This window comes from Orcinus orca, chromosome 4 (genome assembly GCF_937001465.1).
Source record: "Orcinus orca chromosome 4, mOrcOrc1.1, whole genome shotgun sequence".
NCBI classification, from domain to species: Eukaryota; Metazoa; Chordata; class Mammalia; order Artiodactyla; family Delphinidae; genus Orcinus; species Orcinus orca.
The window spans coordinates 144,812,022-144,837,062 of NC_064562.1; the positions used below are offsets into that span (position 1 = coordinate 144,812,022).

General features: G+C 38.3%; 1 pseudogene; it reads right to left on the reverse strand.

Annotated features, from left to right (window-relative positions):
- Nucleotides 1-19,333: 19,333 nt before the first annotated feature.
- On the reverse strand, nucleotides 19,334-21,102 carry LOC101283556 (39S ribosomal protein L9, mitochondrial-like; annotated as a pseudogene).
- Nucleotides 21,103-25,041: the final 3,939 nt, after the last annotated feature.

Sequence of the window (25,041 nt, forward strand, 5' to 3'; positions counted from 1 at the left end):
GGTTTGTGAGAGGCTGTTTTCAGAAGAGCTTAGCATGTGGCCAACAGTCACCACTCTAATGGTATATAGCGCAAGGCCAAGGAGGGCAGCCTCCTGTATGAGAATTCATAGGAAATTTATGGCCTTCATAGGTGGTCCAGAGACTCCAGGAGCCATGAGAAGAGGTTGCTACAGTCTCTACAGTGAAGGAATCCCTGGGAATCCCTGAGTACACTTAAGGGAGTAACTGCGGATTTCAAATTGGACAGACTCTTGACCATTTTGTTTGAGGGTTCCCCAATAAAGGTGGGCGATTTGCAAGTAACTGCATAAATGGGCGTAAGTAAAATTTGTAAATAAGTAATATGTTGCCTCCAGATCTCCCAAAGATCTAAAAGATGTTGGGTTGTATAAACATTGTATGTGCTGAGAAGGATCAATTGCTGTTTCTTTCAATGTCAGGATGGGGCAGTCCTCAGTTTACCAAAGGATTTTCAGGAATTTAACAGAAGTTACAGGGCCTACTACTATGTAGAGGGCAATGGCCCATACCCATTTTGTGAGACTTTGTGAGAATTTGTATGCCCTAAACATATGTGTCTAAAAAATCTCCTCAGAAGATGTCATCAAGGTAATATAACACCTGTGTTCCTGGAGAAGGGTGCATGCAATTCTTATCTTAGCAGCAAAGACTGTGTGTGATAGCAAGGCTGCTGAGGTCCCACGGGTAGCCTGATAAAGGTGTATTGTGTTACTTTGGAGGTGAGGGCAAACTGTGGCCTAGAGGTTGTTGAAATAGGCATTGAACATAGTAGCCAAATCTATAATAGCAAATTTGGTACTGGTTGCTGATAGGATTGAATCAGTAATTTAAAAAAATATTGGGCATTGAGTGTGGGAGTCTTCTTGAAATGAACCACAGCATTAAGGTTGTGGTAACCCACCATGAGATGCCATTCATTCTTGCCAGGTTTAAGAACAGGCCAATTTGCACTGTTAAATGGAGAAGCAGGGGAGATAGTCACTCCTTCACTTATTAGGTCTTATATAAAGTTTTAATACTTGAAGGCCCTCTGTCTCTTCCTTCCTTCCTTCCTTTTTCCTTCCTTCCCCTTTTATTTTTTTCCCTCGCCACTGGATTCATTTGGTGGTGGTGGTTGTGAAGGGGGGAGGGGTTCTTTCTATCCCGCTCATGTTTATAATTTCTTTATTCTAGAAAGTCTCTAATCAGTATCATGAGTATTGTAGCCTCACCCAAGGCAACGACTGTATTATAGAATTTAAGGATCCCCTTCCTCTGCCATAGGTATGTCACGGGTGTTTTTCCCTATGATCCTGAGAATTAAGATCTTTGTTGAAACAGAGAAGCAGCTAAAAGAGTGGCATAGCAGAAGGCTTCTGGGCCCAAAACCCAGGGGTCAATTGCTCAAAATCAGCCTCTGCTATATACCTATGGGCTTCCTCCTTTTCCTTTTCTTTTTCTCTCTGTACAATTTTCTCATAATATTTTGGATTTATAGTCATGTAAAGTACTCATGGCTTTCAGTTTCTGTCTACATCAGATCACCCTTGCAGCAGACCTCACGGGCTGCTGAAAGAAAAGAATTTGGAGGCTAAGCTGCCCACTTGTAGACAGCCATCTCCTCCTCCAGGGAGTGTCAGGCAAAGTCCACAGTCAGGGTCCACCTCCAGGAAGGTCATTTTGTCTGAGGTGTTTGCTGGGTAATCAAACGCTGGGATCAGATTAGCCCTTTGGCCTACTGATAACCAGCAACACTGAGACCAGGCACAGCCTTTGATTGGAAGAACAGCTGTGTCATTGCCTCCATTGTTTTGGAAGGGGCTGGTACCCAATGCTCTTTCCACTTCTCATTATTATTATTGTTTTTTATCAGTGCCTGGGCCACAGGTTTCCACAGATATGTACCTGGATACCCTGGTGGTCAGGAAAATACACAGGACAGCAGCAAGGGAAACAGTAGCACAGGTAGCTACCTTGCCTAAATAATTCTTGTTAGGTGATTTGGGTGTCATGCTTAAATCTCCCTTCGGTGGTGATCTCCTTTTCCACAAAATTTACAATGAGCCATCCCTGGGTTCCTCCTAAGGGTGTACAATCACAAATAATGTCTATATGTCGGCCCCAAGCAGCTAGTGATGGTTACCAAGTTAGACTCAGTGGCCAGAAAGCTCTAGCTTATCCATGGTAAGGGGGACTCAAGCACCAAATGACCAGTTAAGGGGCTATGTTGCCTCTTTTTTTAAAGGCAGAAGTCCCAGAGACCATCTGCCAAAGACAGACTGAACGTCACAGAACATCGTGCGTAGGTATAGTCAGCTAACAACAATTGTTGTTCTCTTGAGAACAAAAGCATTTTCAGGGGACTTCCCTGGTGGCACAGTGGATAAAATTCCACACTCCCAATGTAGGGGCCCGGGATCGAAATAGATCCCACATGCATGCTGCAACTAAGAGTTCGCATGCCACAACTAAGGAGCTGGTGAGCCGCAACTAAGGAGCCTACCAGCCACAACTAAGACCTGGTGCAACTAACTAACTAAATATATATATATAAAAAAACCTGGTATCAAAAATACTTCCAAGTTGGGGGGTAGACCTTCAAGATGGTGGAAGAGTAAGACGTGGAGATCACCTTCCTCCCCACAAATACATCAAAAATACACCTACATGTGGAATAACTCCTACAGAACACCTACTGAACGCTGGCAGAAGACCTCAGACTTCCCAAAAGGCAAGAAACTCCCCACGTACCTGGGTAGGGCAAAAGTAAAAAGAAAAGACAGACAAAAGAATAGAGACGGGACCTGTACCTCTGGGAGGGAGCTGTGAAGGAGGAAAGGTTTCCACACATGAGGAAGACCCCTCACTGGCGGGAATGGGGTGTAGCTTCGGAGCCACGGAGGAGAGCACAGCAACAGGGGTGCGGAGGGCAAAGCGGAGAGATTCCCGCACAGAGGATTGGTGCCGACCAGCACTCACCAGCCAGAGAAGCTTGTCTGCTCACCCGCTGGGGCGGGTGGGGGCTGGGAGCTGAGGTTCGGGCTTCGGAGATCAGATCCCAGGGAGAGGACTGGGGTTCGCTGCGTGAACACAGCCTGAAGGGGGCTAGTGCGCCACAGCTAGCCAGGAGGGAGTCCGGGAAAAGGTCTGGACCTGCTGAAAAGGCAAGAGACCATTGTTTCAGGGTGCGCGAGGAGGGGGGATTCAGAACACCGCCTAAACGAGGTTCACAGGATGGGCTCGAGCCACGGCTATCAGCTCAGACCACAGAGATGGGCATGAGATGCTAAGGCTGCTCCTGCAGCCACCAAAATCCTGTGTGCAAGCACAGGTGACTATCCATACCACGCCCCTGGGAGCCTGTGCAGCCCGGCACTGCCAGGGTCCTGTGATCCAGGGACAACTACCCTGGGAGAACGCACGGCGCGTCTCAGGCTGGTGCAACGTCACACAGGCCTCTGTCACCGCAGGCTCAACCTGCATTCCAATAATAACTACTGTACCCCTCCCTCCCCTGGCCTGAATAAGCAAGAGCCCCCTAATCAGCCGCTGCTTTAACACCCTCCTGTCTGGGCGGGAACAGATGCCTGAGGGCGACACACACGAAGGGGCGGGGCCAAATCCAAAGCTGAACCCCGGGAGCTGTGCGAACAAAGACGAGAAAGGGAAACCTCTCTCAGCAGCCACAGCGGCAGCGGATTAAATCCCCACAGTCAATTGATGTACCCTGCATCTGTGGAATACCTGAATAGACAACAAATCATCCCAAAATTATGGTGGTGGACTTTGGGAGCAACTGTAGACTTGGAGTTTGCTGTCTGAGACTGATTTGTTTCTGATATTCATATTTATCTTAGTTTCATGTTTAGCTCTTCTTAACATTGGTGGATTTGTTTATTGGTTTGATTGTTCTCTTCTTTTTATTATTATTTTTGATAATTTTTTTCTTTTTTTCTTTATTAATTTATTTATTTTCTTTCTTTTTTTCCTCCCTTTTCTTCTGAGAAATGTGGCTGAAAGGGTCTTGGTGCTCCGGCCTGGTGTCAGGCCAGAGCCTCTGAGGTGAGAGAGCCAAGATCAGGACATTGGACCATCAGAGATCTCCCAGCCCCAAGTAATATCAATTGGCAAGAGCTCTCCCAGAGATCTCCATCTCAACGCTAAGACCCAGCTCCACCCAATGGCCAGTGATTCCAGTGCTGGACACCCAATGCCAAACAACTAGCAAGACAGGAAGACAACCCCACCCATTAGCAGAGAGGCTGCCTAAATTCATACTATGTTCACAGACACCCCCAAGCCCACCACTGGACGTGGCCCTGCCCACCAGAAAGACAAGATCCAGCCCTGCCCATCAGAACACAGGCACCAGACCCTTCCACCAGGAAGCCTACACAAGCCACTGAACCAACCTTACCCACTGGGAGCAGACACCAAAAGCAAGAGAAGCTACAAACCTGCAGAAAAGGAGACCCCAAACACAGTAAGTTAAACAAAATGAGAAGACAGAGAAGCACACAGCAGATGAAGGAGCAAGGTAAAAACCCACCAGACCAAACAAATGAAGAGGAAATAGGCAGTCTACCTGAAGAAGAATTCAGAGTAATGATAATAAAGATGATACAAAATCTTGGAAATAGAATGGAGAAAACACAAGAAACGTTTAAAAAGGACCCAGAAGAACTAAAGATGAAACAAACAGTGATGAACAACTCAATAAATGAAATTAAAAATTCTCTAGAGGGAACCAATAGCAGAATAACTGAGGCAGAAGAACGGATAAGTGACCTGGAAGATAAAATAGTGGAAATAACTACCACAGAGCAGAATAAAGAAAAAAGAATGAAAAGAATCGAGGACAGTCTCAGAGACCTCTGGGACGACATTAAATGCACCAACATTCAAATTATAGAGGTTCCAGAAGAAGAACAGAAAAAGAAAGTGTCTGAGAAAATATTTGAAGAGATTATAGTTGAAAACTTCCCTAACATGGGAAAGGAAATAGTCAATCAAGTCCAGGAAGCGCAGAGAGTCCCATAAAGGATAAATTCAAGGAAAAACATGCCAAGACACATATTAATCAAACTATCAAAAATTAGATACAAAGAAAACATATTAAAGGCAGCAAGGGAATAATAACAAACATACAAGGGAATCCCCATAAGGTTAACAGCTGATCTTTCAGCAGAAATTCTGCAAGCCATAAGGGAGTGGCAGGACATATTTAAAGCGATGAAAGGGAAAAACCTACAACCAAGATTACTCTACCCAGCAAGGATCTCATTCAGATTCGATGGAGAAATTAAAACCTTTATAGACAAGCAAAAGCTAAGAGAATTCAGCAGCACCACGCCAGCTTTACAACAAATGCTAAAGGAACTTCTCTAGGCAGGAAACACAAGAGAAGGAAAGGACCTACAGAAACAAACTCAAAACAATTAAGAAAATGGTCATAGGAACATACATATCCATAATTACCTTAAATGTAAATGGATTAAATGCTCCAACCAAAAGACATAGACTGGCTGAATGGATACAAAAACAAGACCCATATATATGCTGTCTACCAGACACCCACTTCAGACCGAGGGACATATACAGACTGAAAGTGAGGGGATGGAAAAAGATATTCCAGGCAAATGGAAATCAAAGAAAGATGGAGTAGCAATGCTTATATCAGACAGAATAGACTTTAAAATAAAGACTATTACAAGGACAAAGAAACATGCTACATAATGATCAAGGGATCAATCCAAGAAGAAGGTATCACAATTGTAAATATTTATGCATCCAACATAGGAGCACCTCAATACATAAGGCAAATGCTAACAGCCATAAAAGGGGAAATCGACAGTAACACAATCATAGTAGGGGACTTTAACACCCCACTTTCATCAATGGATAGATCATCCAAAATGAAAATAAATAAGGAAGCACAAGCTTTAAATGATACATTAAACAAGATGGACTTAATTGATACTTATAGGACATTCCATCCAAAAACAACAGAATGCATTTTCTTCTCAAGTGCTTATGGAACATTCAGCAGGATAGATCATATCTTGGGTCACAAATCAAGCCTTGGTAAATTTAAGAAAATTGAAATTGTATCAAGTATCTTTTCTGACCACAACACTATGAGACTAGATATCAATTACAGGAAAAAAATCTATAAAATATACAAACACATGGCAGCTAAACAATACACTACTAAATAACCAAGAGATCACTGAAGAAATCAAAAAATACCTAGAAAAAATTGACAATGAAAACACGACAGCCCAAAACCTATGGGATGCAGCAAAAGCAGTTGTAAGAGGGAAGTTTATAGCAATACAATCCTACCTCAAGAAACAAGAAAAATCTAAAATAAACAACCTAACGTTACACCTAAAGCAATTAGAGAAAGTAGAACAAAACAACCCCCAAAGTTAGCAGAAGGAAAGAAATCATAAAGATCAGATCAGAAATAAATGAAAAAAAATGAAGGGGGCTTCCTTGGTGGCGCAGTGGTTGAGAGTCTGCCTGCTGATGCGGGGGACATGGGTTCGTGCCCCAGTCTGGGAGGATCCCGCGTGCTGTGAAGCGGCTGGGCCCGTGAGCCATGGCTGCTGAGCCTGTGCGTCCGGAGCCTGTGCTCCACAACAGGAGAGGCCACAGCAGTGAGAAGCCCGCGTACCGCAAAAAAAAAAAAAAAAAAAAAAAAAATGAAGGAAACGATAGCAAAGATCAATAAAACTAAAAGCTATTTCTTTGAGAAGATAAACAAAATTGATAAACCATTAACCAGACTCATCAAGAAAAAAAGGGAGAAGACTCAAATCAACAGAAATAGAAATGAAAAAGGAGAAGTAACAACTGATACTGCGGAAACACAAAGGATCATGAGAGATTACTACAAGCAACTATATGCCAATAAAATGGACAACCTTGAAGAAGTGGACAAATTATTAGAAAAGCACAACCTTCCAAGACTGAACCAGGAAGAAATAGAAAATATAAACAGACCAATCACAGGCACTGAAATTGAAACTGTGATTAAAAATCTTCCAACAAAATAACGCTGAGGACCAGATGGCTTCATAGGCGAAATCTATCACACATTTAGAGAAGCACTAACACTTAACCTTCTCAAACTCTTCTAAAATATAGCAGAGGGAGGAACACTCCCAAACTCATTCTATGAGGCCACCATCACCCTGATACCAAAACCAGGCAAAAAAAGAAAACTACAGGCCAATATCACTGATGAACATAGATGCAAAAGTCGTCAACAAAATACTAGCAAACAGAATCCAACAGCACATTAATGGGATCGTACACTATAAGTGGGGTTTATCCCAGGAATGCAAGGATTCTTCAATATATGCAAATCAATCAATGTGATACACCATATTAACAAATTGAAGGATTAAAACCATATAATCAACTCAATAGATTCAGATAAAGCTTTCAACAAAATTCAACACCAATTTATGATAAAAACTCTCCAGAAAGTAGGCATAGAGGGAACTTACCTTAACATAATAAAGGCCATAGGTGACAAACCCACAGCCAACACCGTTCTCCATGGTGAAAAACTGAAACCATTTCCTCTAAGATCAGGTACAAGACAAGGTTGCCCACTGCCACCATTATTATTCAACATAGCTTTGGAAGTTTCAGCCACAACAATCAGAGAAGAAAAAGAAATAAAAGGAATCCAAATCGGAAAAGAAGTAAAACTGTCACTGTTTGCAGATGACATGATACTATACATAGAGAATCCTAAAGATGTTACCAGAAAACTACTAGATCTAATCAATGAATTTGGTAGGATTGCAGATACAAAATTAATGCACAGAAATCTCTTGCATTCCTATACACTAATGTTGAAAATTCTGAAAGTGAAATTAAGGAAACACTCCCATTTACCACTGTAACAAAAGGAATAAAATACCTAGGAATAAACCTACCTAAGGAGACAAAAGCCCTGTATGCAAGAAACTATAAGACACTGATGAAAGAAATTAAAGATGATACAAACAGATGGAGAGATATACCATGTTCTTGGATTGGAAGAATCAATATCATGAAAATGACTATACTACCCAAAGCAATCTACAGATTCAATGCAATCCGTATCAAACTACCAATGGCATTTTTCACAGAACTAGAACAAAAAATTTCACAATTTGTATGGAAACACAAAAGACCTCAAACAGCCAAAGCAATCTTGAGAAAGAAAAATGGAGCTGGAGGAATCAGGCTCCTTGACTTCAGACTATACTACGAAGCTATAGTAATCAAGACATCATCATTTTCAACCACATTGCAGGTATTTAGTAGCTTGATCTTTAAACTGAAGACTTTCAGTTTTGGGGAATTTTTCTGAATTATTCATTTCCTATTTTCTGCATCTCTTTCAATTCCTTATTTGTAAGTTGAAACTCCTCCACTGACCTACAAATTTTCGTCACTTTTTCTTCCATATTTTCTGTATTTTTAAAATCTACTTTCTGGGAGATTTTCTCAGGTTTCTCTTCCAACATTCTATTAAGCTTGTTATTTAATTATTTTATTATTATTTTAAATCTAAGAGTTCCTTTAGTTTTCTGAATATTTCTCTTTTAAGCTATTTTGAACTTTTTCAGGTATGAAATATTTTCTCTTATTCATCTCAGGGTGTTGATGATGGTTCGTATTACATTTTATTTTCCCTGAATAGTGTTTCCAGGAATATGGTAGAGATTTTTTGCGAATGTCCTGTGATACTTGGCTGTCTTCTCAGAATTAAGAACAGTACTCAGAAAATGCTGACAGCTCTGTGCTTCTTTGGAGGGCTTGTGGCATATCTTTTTTTGTAGGGTGATATGGCTGGACCATATAATTAAGGAATAGCCAATATCAATATGTTAGGTATATTTTTTCTTGGTTTAAGCACCAAGATAAATGTCTTGGTGGCTTCTGCATGGAGGTATAAGCTTGGGCATTTGCATTCTGAAAGCTAATTGAGAAAAGATGCAAGATCCAAAGTTTTCTTGGTATGATGATCTCACATTAAACAGTGCCTGCTGCCTTCCAATCTAGGAATCTCTCTTTTAACCTCCTTAAAGAATAAATCTCCTGTCTTCTAACCAGAGGGGATAATTGATCACCTATATGTGCACTGTCCATGAGGGCAACTTGGAGGTCTAATTGCTTCTTAATGACATTTTTTATCATTCTATTTTTATATTCACTCTCACTTCATAAATAATTTGTTCTCTCAATTCCTGAGCCTTTGGAATTTTCTGTGGGATAAATCAGATTTCTTCTTCATACTCTAAACTTCCAGCTAAAGATTAAATATTTTCAAAACCATAGAGTCAATTATAATTTATTGATCTACTTCTGCACTTCCAAAATATTGTCACAGTTGTTTTCTTCACTTTTTTATTTGTCTTTTATTTGTTTTTGTAGGTTTTACCTTTAAATTTTTCTTTTGATTTAGTGAAGTTTTGGGAAGAGTGAAGGTTAGTGCATGGATTTACTTTCTTTCTATCTTTAACTGGAAGCTTGAAAATGAGCTTTGGGCTCATGAGCAAAGTATGACAGAGAATGTCACGAAGATTCATTAGATCCGTGGGAGTTTGTATAGTATATATAATATACTATACTATAATATATAATATTGCTAGCATATTTTTGTTGTTGTTAAGGCTATATCACTTGTATGTTTCATGTTGGATCATATTTGGAAATTGATAATCTAAATACAAATATAAATAATTCATTTCTCTCATTACAAATCAATAAATGAGATCACAAAATGTCATATGTAATTCCATTTTCCCCAAATGTAACTATTATAGTAATTTATTTTTCACTTTGATGGGTAACAAATTTATCCTTATCTTGAGATTGAGTGGAGTTTTAGTTCAATAAGGTTAATATCAAATATGTGATATGCATTGTTATATTTGACATAGATTAGAATGGTGATTATTTATACAATTGTCTAAAAGATTAATTACATATGAAAATACACTTTAAACCCCAATAGAGCTTTTCTTTCATTACATTGGTTTATTCACCATATTACTCTACTTTGAATAGTGCCTGAAATTAGTGTCCAAATAGTATCAGGCAACTTGCAAGCTTCAGTACTTGAGGTCAATTTAATTACACTGTGCATGACAGAAACTAGGCCATTTGGGTATTGCCTTTGCCACCAGCAATTGACACCTGAGTGTTAAGGAGCTGGTAATTAAGAGCTGGCACATACAGACACATTTTACTGTTTGGGACTAGGATAACCATATGCTACATAACTTCGGTGCTAAGTATCTTGTTAGCTCCAGAATTTACACAATTATGTTTGTGAGGTGTTTTTTTTTTGCAGTTTTTAAATTAATTTTATTTTTTAGTTTTGGCTGTGTTGGGTCTTCGTTTCTGTGCAAGGGTTTTCTCTAGTTGTGGCAAGCGGGGGCCACTCTTCATCGCGGTGAGCAGGCCTCTCACTATCGCGACCTCTCTTGTTGCGGAGCACAGGCTCCAGACGCGCAGGCTCAGTAGTTGTGGCTCACGGGCCTAGTTGCTCCGCGGCATGTGGGATCTTCCCAGACCAGGGCCCGAACCCGTGTTCCCTGCATCGGCAGGCAGACTCTCAACCACTGCGCCACCAGGGAAGCCCTGTGAGGTTTTTTTAATCTCAATTTTTTCATGGTAAAAAAAGATAAAAACAATTATTTTAAAGATTTAAGTAACTGTACTCATCATTTTCAAGTTATGAAACTTTCTATAACTAGCAAGATTATAATTGGAGAGCAAATAATTGGAACAAAATAAAACTGCAAAAGTTGTGTAATAGCAATTACTTTCAGTTTCATTTACAGGGCTTGAATTTTGAAAAGTCTTTTGTAGTGTCAAAAAGTACCCGAAGCAACTTAATATGAGTATATCTATGTGGGGTAGGCAGCCTCTGGGATGGTCCATAATGATTTCTACCTCCTGGCATTCACATGCTTGAGTAGCCCTCTTCCCTTGAAGGTGGGTGGGATAGAGTAACCCACTTCTAAGAAATAGAATGTGGTGGAGTGAGGAGATGTCACTTCTGACATTAGTTATAAAAAGGCGATGGTTTCCATCTTGGGGACCTTCTTGTTTCCTTTCTCCTTCTCTTTTGGATTGCTTGTGGAGATGTCATAGAGGCAGCTCTGAGGTAAGACACAGGTGGCAAGAGAATGAGGTCTATCAACCATCATGTGAGTGAGCTTGGAAGCAGACCCTCTGCCTAAGTTGCATCTTCAAAGGCAACCGACCATGTCTCCTGCCAAGAGTTTGACTGTGGATCTCAAGAGAGACCATAGCCAGAGCCAGCCAGGTAAGCTGCACCAAGGATTTTGAACCACACCAATTATGATATAATAATATGTTTTGGGGTATATTGTTATGCAGCAATAGATAACTAATACAATATATAAGTGAGAATCCTATTGTCTGCTACAGGATTGTAAGTACTGATTTTTCTTGTGCGATGTGACCATTTTCACAAATGATTTGTATAATGTACTTGTACGATTCCTTTGCTTTCCTCCTCAATTTTCAGGTCTCCATTCCTCTTCTCCTCCCTACCTCACAAAAAAGTCCCCATCATTTTCTGGATTAATCTTCTATTGGCTTAAAAAGAAAAAACAAAGAACTTCTTATCAGATAAAAAATGTATTAACTGTAGTGATTTAGTTATGGGAAATACTTCTAATTTTCTTCTTTGAAAGAGTTTACTTTTCCATCCAACCCTCTGTAGGACATATAGCCTTTTATATGCAGATTGGTATAATTATGCTTTGAAATAGCTTTGAATTCCCTGTAGCTGAAACTGAGAACATGAAAGGCCAAATGTTATATCGAACCGAAGGATATAAAACTGCACGTACATCAATCCAAAATGAGATATAGAAATGAACAGCTCTTTACACAGTGATGTCAGTTTTTGACAGATTATTGAAGGATCTTTATAACTGCTGCGACTGCCTTGAGTAGGATGAAAACTCTGCCTGGGGATAGCCTTATCAGTTTGTATTTTTTATTCTTTCAAACCAAAAGGTGAGTCGATGTTAAGTGAAACAAGAGACATACTCTCTGACAAAAGCTTAACTCTCTTCTCCAAAGATGACACCTGGCTGCAAATGGTAAAACACAGTGTGGTCCGATGATGGAATCATCTACCCAATCTGTCACGCTAGAGATGGCAGCCTAGATGAGGAGGTTACATTTTGGGAAGTCGATAGAAAACCCACATGGCAATCTTCACCTCCAGAGGGATCCCAGCGACAGACAAGGGCCTCTTCAGCACAGGAGGAGAGTTTATTGTGCTAGTGACAGACGCGTCAAAAGGATTTAAAGCACCCACATTCTTACTTATCACCAGCAAGAAGATAAAAGAAACACAGTGGATGTTTGAATGTTTAAAATCTTGAAACCAACACTGCCTTTATTTAAAAACAGATTCTAAGAAAAACCTAACTTTATGCTGAAAGAGTATGTCCTGTGAACATTTAATATCCTGACTGCTATGAGTTAAGTAAAAGTAACTCTTAGAATTGTCCCTTTGTATCCACCATGAATAAAGATTTTTTTTTCCTACTTAAAGTGTATATCCTCTCCTAAAATTATAATGCAAACAAAAGAATGGAATATCCACCTCATCTGGGTTTGTCAAGTAGAAAGGAATATGTCTTAAAATTGAAGATAAAAATGCCCTAAAATTCTGGTGTTTTTGAATGTGCAGATATTAAGTATAATTGAAATCAGAACAAGACGGGGATAAAACTTTTTTTAACAAAATATACACTCTGAAACTAATACTGATTCAAGTCGAATTGAGTAGGTGATGCATGTAATACTTACATATTCAGCCTAGTCTAGGAAATTTTGCCATGTTTGGCACTTTGCAAAGCGAACCACTTATTAATTTGCAAAGTATATATGAAAGGAAACGATGATAAAACAAGTAGTAGTTGAGAAAAACATAACTGTTAATTAGCTCTGACACTGCAATTTAAAAAATCTAAAATGTTTCTTTTCTGAAATAATCAGCATGGATTTGAAAAAAATCAAAGGCTTTAAACAAATAACTCAATGTATTCATTAGGTGAGTACTGCTCTCCGGTAACTTTGATGCTGTAGGAAATATATAGACAACGCATAAAGGACAGCATGACGTCTCTGAAATTATTCCAAAATGGATTTTATTCTAGTTCTACTACTTAAAATGATGTGACCTTGGAAAAGTTTTGCAGTTAATTTGGAGACTCAAATCAGTTCTCATAGCTAAAGAGGGTCACGAATCGAAGTATAGTTGGAAATGATGTCAGACAAAACAGCCTCCATTTTATAAGGAGAATCTTTTATGATCTGGGGACAGAGACATACTCATCCCGTACATTCACATGAATTTTCCTGTTCAGTGGAAGTTCTGGGTAGAAATAAAAAACAAACAACACCCTGCCAGCAACATTCTGAACAGTCTACTAAAATGTTTCTAGCTACTAGGGATGGGGAATAGTAGCTTCTAAGTTAAACTGGCAGGTGTTGCAAGAAAACTTTTCTTGACAAAGATGATAAAAAATGTCTCTCCCATGAATTTTTATACAATTCCCAACTGTAGCACAAACCAATAAAAACATAGAGGACTCTCCTTAAAATCAAAACTAAGGTAGTTCTGAGGTTACAGTCAAAGCTAATGCTTACTGAGTGTTCCATCCGTGACAAGTACTGTGCTTGTTATCACAACACTTACATGAAAAAGATGACATTTTTAACCCATTTACAGATGATGAAACTATGAAAAGCTTATGTACTTGACTATTTCTTAATTATAAGGCTACGGAGTGTTGCAGCTGGGAGATAACAGCTGCCTGAAGGACCCCTGCTGTTAACTACCTTAAATAGTATGGGGAAAAGATAAAATAAAATGAAGCAATTAAGCAAATAATGTTTCATTAGAAATGTACAAAATAGATCTATTACATACTGAATTTTAAAGAGAAACTATAAATTCCTCTCACATTTAAACCACAAAGCCTTGTGGTTTAAACAAAGCTTATGGTCCGAGCATCAGAAATGATAAAAAGACTTTAAGATTTAACTTGTAGGTTGTATGCTTTTTCTTACATCTTCAAGCTGTAATAGTATATCTCACACTACATTAAATATGTGTGGGTGTATATGTGTGCGTGTGTAAAATGAGATAGGGACTGGATGGTCACAATATTGAAAATAAATAAAATAATATAGAATAGCGTACAGTAGAGTACATTGGAGTAAAATAGGATTTGAGATCCCCTTATCTAAAATTACTAAATTACGTTCCATGAACCCTCACTTAGATTGAGGGTGGGGGAAAAGGGAGAAGTATAGGAATCTTCATTTTCAAATGGACATTCAGCCTAGTATTCCTAACCATTGACTATGAATATCTTTTTTTTCCACAAAATTAGTATTTCAAAAGGAGAGTTTAGAGGCACGTACTTTGGGAAATGTTGATTTACCATGTTACATATTTTGCAGATGAGGAAAATTAAGCCCTGAGGAGTGTGAATTAAAGTCGTATAGCAAACTAGTAGCAGAAATCCACAGGCAGTGCCTTTTATACACATGTCAAATCAGCTTATGAAATTAGATGGTCTGGGGTAAAATCCATTTTATAATACTTTAAATCTGTGTGATTTTTTGAAAAATCACTTAACTAATCTGTACTATGACTTTCTTCTTTGCAATATGCAGCTAATGATTTAACTTTCCACACTGGATTGTTGGCACATTCCATGCTTCAATTCATATGAAATTTATATTATTAAACATAACATACAATAAGTATAAGATCCATATTACTTTTTATTGTAGTATGTTATATATGTTTAGATGGATTATAGAAGAAGTGAGAAGAACCATTACAAGGCAACTTGTGCTACTTCTTGTTCCGGATTCTATATACTTCTTGTTCCGGAAGTTTGCCAACAGAGCTCTAAGATCTCATTTGTATACTGCTAGGAATAAAGAGACTGTCCTATTGAATCTTCACCTTAAGAAAAGCAAACCCTTGGGCAATACCTTAAAAGAATTGCATGCCTGACAGATGAGTAATAATTAAAATGGTGACATGGGCTTTGAAATCCATGTACATGGGTTCTAATTTTGGCCAAATCACTCACTAGGTCATTGGTGATGGGGCAAACACCGACTGTTGGAGCATTAAATAAGTCCCTCTAAATAGTAACTTTCAATAACATTTGAAAAACATATTTCTTGGTTCTCATTGCCATACTTGTAGCAATGATTTATCTTCTAGAAGTTAAAGTTAATCAGACCACTTATCATGGACTTAATGATGTCAGTGATTTTTGAATTTTTCTATTGGAAGACTTTTTAGAGAAGACTATTGAAAGAAGGAGATGGATTGTTAAGTCTACACGAAGAAAATACAAATGGTTTATCAGTTTAAGAGTATTTAACGGTAGAAGAGAATCCAAAATGACGATAATTATGACAATGGTGAAGCACATTTAAAAACCCATTTTTCACACACGTTTTACTTTTTCAGAAAAATACTGCTTATCTTCACTGGTGTACCCATCTCCTCCTCACATCAAATGATAGTGCAGATTTGTATTAGTTATGTCAATGGATGAATGCCATATTTGAAGTTTGTCCAACTATGCCTTGAATATTCATATGGAGAAGCTTTAGCTGAGTGTTCTATTTGTAACTATATTGACTTTCATAAAATTATTTTCTATTATCAACATACACCATTTCAACCACTTGTAGAATAAACTGTCTTTATGTGGTATACAGGGAAACTGGGAACGCATTTATGACATTATATCTATAAAAAAAGTGCCATGTTTTAAAAGTTCATCTTAAGTAAAGGAATTATTTGTAAGTTGGTGGCTGTTGAACAGTAAGTTTCTTCAACCATATCTTTTGAATAGCACCAATGAAAATAAAACTAAGTGCTTTTTATTTCTCTTTCTTCATATATGGATAAAACACTTTTAATTGATATGACTGTTGATATGACTGTTCTAGAAAATTGTTTAGGGGTATACTTTCTTTCACACAGAAGTACAATGAATACAGGTATAGAATTTATTTTTATTTCACACATTAACATGTTTGAACTTTCCTGATTTATGAGATCAGAAAGTAAAATTTAAAAAAAAACATGTTTTTACAAAGTTGTGTTTAGAATATAGACATCCACATACTATATTTACACAGAAAATATGTTGAGTGGATGTGTGTGCGTATACATACACAAATATATAAATATGGAGACACCTATATTTATGTATCTTTACATAGTATATATATATATATATATATATATATACACACACACACACACATACACATATAATCTATAGACATTTCACCAAATGATCTAAAAGTATATCTATTATCCTTCAGAAATAATGTGAAAAACAATGCTCTTTGTTTAAAAACAGATTATTAGTAATTGATTTGCATTCAATCAAGGCCAATAGGGTCTCTTTAAGATACAGATAAATTATATTCATTATTTATTCTTAATTAAAAAGGGACTGAAAACACACCTTGAGGGAGAGAGGGGAATTAATGTAAGCATTAGAGGGAATGATTTTTTTTCCCTTTCTAATACGAAGCGTTTCTAACATGATTTACGTGATTAATATTTGATGTATACAATTATCAGTAATAACAGATCATGTAACTATTTTTTCAAGTTCGAATAGTTCATGCAGATTAAGTATGCATACATTCCCAATTCAAGAGACAAGGGATAAAAAAGTGAACATAAAACTAGATTTAAGAAGAGATGTTTTTTCTGAGAAATGTTTTTCAGTAAATTCAAAAAATCTGACTGACATTGTCTTCCATAGTTCGTTAAATTTCATCAAATCATTTATCACATAGACTAAATATTGCTCTGCAATCTTATTACATTCTATTTTCCATTCCTTTCCTTTTCAAATGTTAAATTATAACTACTGTCCTCAAACCTGAAATCCAGGCCTGCCCCACTCACACCTTTTAGTGTATGATCTTGCTTCCAAGTTCAGAGAAATAGTTTAGGCATCAGAAAAGACCTTATAACTTCTCTAAGAGCCTCATAATCTCAACGTTATTGGCACCCATCCTTTCATCTTAAAAGGAAAATTTACGTCACCATTTGTATTAATCAGGACCGTTATGATTACAAGCCATGGCATGTCAACCCATGCTGCTTTAAGAGAAAAGGACAGCGATGGCGGTAACAGAGAGGTCTACGCATTGGTCTGGTCAAAGATCCAAATGAGAAAACAAATTCTTTAATTCCAAGACTGATCTAGTCACCAATGTTTTTAACCCTGTTTCTTTCTGTCTGCTTCCTTGGACATCTTGCTCCATCAATCAACTCTTTGCCTTCCTCTCCAGTGTTTTTTCCCTCAGTATATATATACATGTTCAAACTTTCCTAACTTAAAACTATATCCTTCCACATCTAGATTCATTTATATGTGTAGTCTCTCACTTTGTCTCAGTATACCTCAACTCAACCACCAAGGTGTACCTTTACCTCAAATCCTCACGGTTCTAACGACAAACCCTAAAACTCAATATATCTGAAAATTAAAGTCTCACCTCGGACCCTACAGAACTTGTCCTGGGTGCTACAGGTGCTTTCTGCCACAGGTATTTTCTAAAGCTAGCACCATGCATAATTCAATCTCTGAGTATCCTTGGCTTCCAGCTCTTCTGCTCGCTCTTTAAGAGGCTTTCAGGCTTCCCTTCCAACTCATTATGAGCCAAGGCCTCCTCTTACTGAAGGCCTTATTTGCATGAACATAAAGCCACTATCTCAACATCATTTCCTTAAACTTAGAGGATAGAGCCACGTGCATTGGGCGAGGGGGTTGTGATAGAAGGATAGACAACAAGCTTTTTGGATATTTGGCTCACCATTGCAACCACTGGTGTTCCACGTGTATCTGTTTTATAGCTAAGATGCCAAATGATATTTTAAAATACTTTCACAGCTAAAGAATATTTAAACACCACTGTTTTACTGGATAAAATACAAACAACTTCCAGTCATACTCTGACCAATGAATGTAACCTTCCTTCTTCCCAAGTCTGCCTCATATTTTTCAGTCTAGGAACCCTAAATTGTATTTCCCCTTGAACAACCCTCTCTCAACCCCTTTGCACCTTGTACTTGGTATTCATTTTGTGTGGAACCTCCTCAGTCACTTTTTTGTTTGGAGAACACCTGTTCATCCTTTACTCCTCAATGACACAAACTGCTGATTTTTCTCTGACATCTTTGACTTCTATACATGGATGTCTACACTTCTTTCTTTCTTTCTTTGGCAGTGCCATGCGTGCCATGCGGGATCTTACTTGACCCTCCATTTCTTCTAGAAGCGATTTGAAAATGAATCACAGAATGACTTTTGCCTCCCTGGCGTTTATAACCCAGAGATATCTGAGAATCGTATACAAAATGCTTAGCAACGAGGACAGGATTGCAAGCATTGTCTAAGATATGCTTACGAGGTAAGAGCTTATGCAGTGAAGTTTGTGTAGTTTATTCGAGAAGACTTATTCATAGAGATGAGTTTAAGTAGAGATTAGAGAAGACAAATGAAACTAAGTTATGTATAAGTAGATTATCTCTATTATAATTTGTCAGTAATAATCTGTATGCTCTTTATAAATGTTGTGGTGGAGACCACTTCACTTTATTTTGTTGATGTAATAATGCCTACATATTAAAGCAATAGGTTGACAAATGAACAATTTAATATAACGACCATAGAGGAGTTTTAAATTGCTATAGGATAGTTCCTTTTTTTTTTTTTTCTGAATATACCAGTTCCCATCTTATCTATATATTGTCATCAAATTAAAGCCTAAACTTTTCAGAATATTGAAATAGAAGGCATTTTGAGTTCTTCGTCCAAGTTCAGCTAAATTACTTGGGAAGGATTTTTCTATTTTCAGGGTTTAGTTTGACAGCAGTGTTATCAATATCAGAAACTATAAATAACTCACTTTTTTCATCCCAGGAGTTTAGCAACATGCCCAGCATTTAGTATACTTAGTTTAATAAATTAGTGTACTTAGTATAAATATAAATCGAAAGGTTTTATGAATGAAGCTACTCAATTTAGATTGATGTTCTGTATTAATCAGAGAAGTAATGTAGTATTTCTCCTGGAATTCTATAGAAGCAGAGACAAATTGATTTGAGAACAGAAGGGATATCTGGATAACTTTTCAAGTTAAGTCTTCATAGTGTGACTTAATTGCCCTTAATGAAATGTTGTGAATTCGTTGAATAATTCACATATCCTATAGAGAAAGTTGTACATACATGTAATAGTTATCAAAAAAGTTCACTATTTTTCTTATATATTAAAATAAAAATATATTAAATATTTGTGTGGGTTTTTTTCCTGGCATTCCTCCACTTCTTACTACAGTGTCTTTTTTTTTCTAAATACAATTATTTAATTATTTAATTTAAATCACAGAGAGAAAATTGGCTTCAAGTAGGAAATTCCTATGGGATGTCTTCTTTCCGTAAAACAGAGGAGAAACTTGAACAGACACAATAGCTTTAGTTGTAGAAGCATAAGGATCAGTAAATCCCCATTGTGTTGTTGATTAAAATGGTAGTTGGGAAAGGCAAATAGTAGCAACATCTCTAGAATGCCATAGTAAAAACAGTATTTCACACTAAAGGGGCTTCCTGTTATTCATAACTTGAGATTTCTTAAACAAACCTGTGTTTAATGTTTGGCTTTGACTTTGTCACTTTCTAACTTTGTAACCTTGGATAATCTCTCAGCCTCAGAGGCCCCATGGGTAAATTTGGGTTTTTTATACCTTTCTCCAAGCCTTGTTAAATACACAAACTATAAAGTGACAATAACTGGTAGAGTTTTTATTGTTTCTAGGATGTTGATGACAAGGATGGTGATTTTTAAGCAAGTCACCATACCAGGCCCTAAGCTAAGATCATTGGACTCAATGGTGAGTAAGACAGTTCTGACGGCTCAGAACCTCATATTCTATGTTTCTATTGCACACAAGTTTTCCATAATTTTGAAAAATACTATGATGTAAACCGACTAAGACTGAATTGTCTTCATCTGGTCTGAAGATTTTACTCTCTTTATATCAGATGGAGCAGAATAACATCCTTTGCCTTGAAATCAATACTTAGATAAGTAAGCTTGGAGTACATCCAAAGAGAAGTTTTATCCTTCATTCAATTATCAAGTATATCATATGTTCAATACGCTGTTTAAAAGCCAGTGATCATAAATAAACTTTTTTTTTTTTTAAAGAACACACCTCTTCATTTTTTTTTTTTTTTTTTTTGCGGTACGTGGGCCTCTCACTGTTGTGGCCTCTCCCGCTGCAGAGCACAGGCTCCGGACGCGCAGGCTCAGCGGCCATGGCTCACGGGCCCAGCCGCTCCGCGGCATGTGGGATCTTCCCGGACCGGGGCACGAACCCGTGTCCCCCGCATCGGCAGGCGGACTCCCAACCACTGCGCCACCTGGGAAACCCTAGCTCCCATTTTGACACTGTTCCTCATTCCCTCGTCCAGGTGACATCGTTTCAGAAATCTCACTGTCGCCTCACCTGCCTTAGTCTGGATCTTCTCTGGTCTTCCTTCTTGTCTCAGCAAGTTCTCCTCTTGAAACGGCTTCTCGTTTTCAGGAGATGCATATACAGCCAGTCCTTGAGGAAGCAGTCAATTACCGCCCACAGATTCTTTTCACTGAGACCAGGTCACCTCCTCCACTGGCTGCGTGAGGATGAGCTGCGAGTTATCTCTGGGCTGGTGTTTCGTGTCCTCTACCAGCTTGTGGACGTGGTGTTGCCGGTGCAGGCACGGGCTTCCGGCCCTCTTGAGCTAGCAGTGCTTTCCCCCAGAGCAACGCAATGACCGAGCTCCGATTGTGAGAGAGGCTGAGGTCAAGCTCCAAGCCGGGTTCGCCCCTTTCAAGTTGCGCCTGCAGGCTCTCGGGACTTCCTGGTCGCAGCAGCTTCTAAGCGCCCGCCCGCAGCAGAGCTCCGCCCCCCCCCAGGCCGCGCATGCGCAGCCACCATGTTGTTCTACACGGGAAGCGATACCGCACAGAGGATTTTGATACAGTCCCTGAACTGTAACTGAGGCAGAAGGGCGTCAGAATCTTCAGCTAGGAAGGTAAGGATGAGGTCCCCATCCCCAGATTAAAGTAAATTGCAATATATCATAAGGAGAAATTGTGAAAGATAGGCAGAGGTAATCTAAAATTCCTAGGAATTTACTTGCCGTTTAACTTTGCTCAGAAGTGTTTCATCTATAGTTGCCTTCCTTTTTTTTTAACATCTTTATTGGAGTATAATTGCTTTACAATGGTGTGTTAGTTTCTGCTTTATAACAAAGTGAATCAGCTATACATATACATATATCCCCATATCTCTTCCCTCTTGCGTCTCCCTCCCACCCCTCTAGGTGGTCACAAAGCACTGAGCTGATCTCCCTGTGCTATGTGGCTGCTTCCCAGTAGCTATCCGTTTTACATTTGGTAGTGTATGTACGTCCATGCCACTCTCTCACTTCGTCCCAGCTTATCCTTCCCTCTCCCCGTGTCCTCAAGTCCGTTCTCTAGGTCTGCATCTTTATTCCTGTCCTGCCCCTAGGTTCTTCATCTAATTGCTTAGTTTATACCCGTTGACTGAAAAAAAAAAAAAAAAAAAGCACAGCCTAAAAGTTGAGAGTTGTGTTTTAGTCGACAGACATTCTTAGGACTTCAAGCCTTGGAGACAGTATCTTAACTCTGAGAGACTGCTACAAACAGGAAAGGAGGAGGCCAGGATATAGAGGAGTATTTGCAACAGAATCAGGTAGTCAGAACATTAAAAGATTACTATTAATAAAAGAAAACCAGATACCTCAAGTTAAGGAAGTTAGCACTTTTCTAGGTATGGGAAGATGCAAGAGTCTGGGCTCACTGAAATCATTCTTTTGATGTGCACCTCAGCTCTCTGGGGCCAGTATCCTGTGTTTTCTCATCCTGAGTTTCCTCAGGCTGCACCACCAGGGGTGACTGTAGTCTGATGACTGCTAGACGGTGGGCATTCCTTGTTTCCTTCCTGAGTTCCCTCAGGGCTCACTGTCAGGGCATCTGCAATGTGATGGCTGATGGCTCTGACATCCTTTGTTTACTGATATGACAGGCAGTAATTTAGTTCTCATACCTCATACATATTTGAGGAATTCTCAATAACTGTGATACTCACTAACACTTGTTGAACACTGATTATCTCCCAATTACTGTATTAAACAATTTCCATTATATTTCATTCTTACAACACACACTATTGGTCAAATTACAAAGAAAAAAATTCCCTCCAGCTATGTTAAGCAGAAAGGAATTTATTACAGATTATTAAATCTCTCACACAATCCTGGACAGGGTTAAGAAAAGAGAGATCTCAGAACCCTTTTCAAAGCTATGCGGCAGGACCAACTTTCTAAGGGAACTATTGTCTTGTCTATGTTCAGTAGGTGTATCAACACAACACTGCCATAGTCAGGAAATGGCCATGATGAGGAAGCCACTGTTACTTTGGATAGGAAAAACTTTAGTAAGCAAAAACCTCTGTAAACTATTGACTTCTGTATCAACAAGCAAACACATCTTTTTGTGTTTACAAGATACCTGTTAGCATAAGGCCACTAAAGAAGAACCTCTCCTCTGTATAGAGAGGGATAGTGTGCTTATTACCTATTATTTCCTAAAAGCTGGGAATATATGTTTCTTGAGTATATTCTCTGGTTTGAGTTTTGCTGTGAGCTCCATAGTAGACAAACCATCCTTTGAGTTTGAAATCGAGTCTAAAATGGAGCAAAATATGAGTAGCATAATGAAGTTTATTATTAAATTATATAGGTAACGAATGCTGACCTCATTTTCCCATCAAAGCAAGTTAAGCATCAGTGGTAATTGATCTACATACTTAAAATCTAAAAGAAACCTCTAATAATGATAAATTTGTTGATTCCTTTAATAGTTAACTGTGGTTGTTCAGAGACTTTTTTTTTTTTGAGAATGTAGTTCTCTTTCATGTGTTTGTGTATTACAAATAATTTAAACCATCAACATTATTTCACTCATACACATGAAACAGTACAACTTGATATCTTTTATTATTTACTATAAAAATATCCTGGGGCATCTAATGAGTTGTAGTCCAAATTATGTGTTCAACAAGAGAGCCTGCCAAAATTCTCTTATGCAAATCTGCTCCTCATATTATATTTGTCATTTCACATTCACCAAATTTCTTTAAGTTTTCAGACATTGTATCAGACTACACATCCTTGGCAAACAACATGATGAGATATATATTACAAGGCCACCTTAAGTGACATCACTTCTAATATGTACAAGGATTTGAAAGAGAAACAGAGCTGCCACATTGATTAATAACTTGATGTATTTTCAAATTAATATTCTTTATTTAGTGGACATTGTTAGAAATTTACTAAAGATTTTTAGGTGGGGAAACAGAGCAGAATGTTTAATATTACATAGTGTGACTGATTTCTTTTGAAAACCTCCACTAAATACATCTCTTTTATAAATCTCTCTACTCTGCCTTCCAGCCTGTGTGTCTCTGTTCACTCCTTTCCTTCAAAGCTCAGTGTTTTCTGTGTAAGTATCCCTTTCCTAGATCTTTACAATGAGGGTACAGATTTAATTTGTGATCTTCTGTGTTCTATTGTAATTAACTCTCTGTAGTAGGTTTCAGTATGGCAGGGGTCTTCTTTTATAGCAACATTATTTTGCTTGTTAAAATTGTAAGAAAGTTCCAAGTATTTAAGATTGGTACTTTAAAGTAATGAGTTGTATAATACACAGCTTTAAAAATCTAGCCATTTATGTTGCATAAGGAAAAACTGAAACAAGTAGAGTCAACTGGATACACTCCTGCCTCACATCACACACAAAACTCAATTGTAGATTGCATAATTTAGAAGAAAATATCATGCAGTATCTTTGTGACTTTGGAGTAGATAGGATTTCTTAGACATAGCTAATGATAAGTGAAAATAATAATTTGTGCTGCATTAAAAATAATAACTTCTGGGCTTCCCTGGTGGCGCAGTGGTTGAGGGTCCGCCTGCCGATGCAGGGTACGCGGGTTCGTGCCCCGGTCCGGGAAGATCCCACATGCCGCGGAGCAGCTGGGCCCGTGAGCCATGGCCGCTGAGCCTGCGCGTCAGGAGCTGTGCTCCGCAACGGGAGAGGCCACAACAGTGAGAGGCCCACGTACCGCAAAAAAAAAAAAAAAAATAATAATAATAACTTCTGCCTTCACAAGACACTAAGCATGGGGTGAAAAAGCAACCTACAGAAGGAAGATGATTTCACAGTACATGGATCCAAATAAAGGATTTTTATCCAAAATAAATGAAGAACTCTTACAAACTAATAGTAAAAAGACATAAATCCACTGGAAATATGGGCAAAAGGTTTCAGCAGACACTTAATAGAAGAAGAAATCCAAATAACCAATCAGTAAACATATGAAAAAGTGCCAAGTACATTGGTCATCAATTTATAGAGTAACGAAAGAGGCCAAGTAATATATTGTGTTAGAGTTCAGGTTCATGGTTATCTTTTGTTCTGTAATACCTGAAAGGGGACCAGCAGAGATTCTCTGGGTGCTGGCTATTCAGGTGTGCTTTATTTGTCAGCAACTCTATGATTATGACAGGTGCAATTTTCTATATGCAGTTTAAATTATAGCCAAAAGTTAAAGAAACTGGAAAGAACACAATTATTCAATAGATACACACAATAAGAAGGCTCTTCTCAGAATGTTGGAGAATTTTGTTGTGGAGATGAACTGCATCTGATGCCCAAATAGGTAGTAGTCAAAAGAAGTCAGAAATGCCCATGACAGAGTCAAATCATTTGTGCACAAAAGAGCATAGAATATGGAGGTACAAAAACAGCTGTTATCATGTTACTCTAAATTAG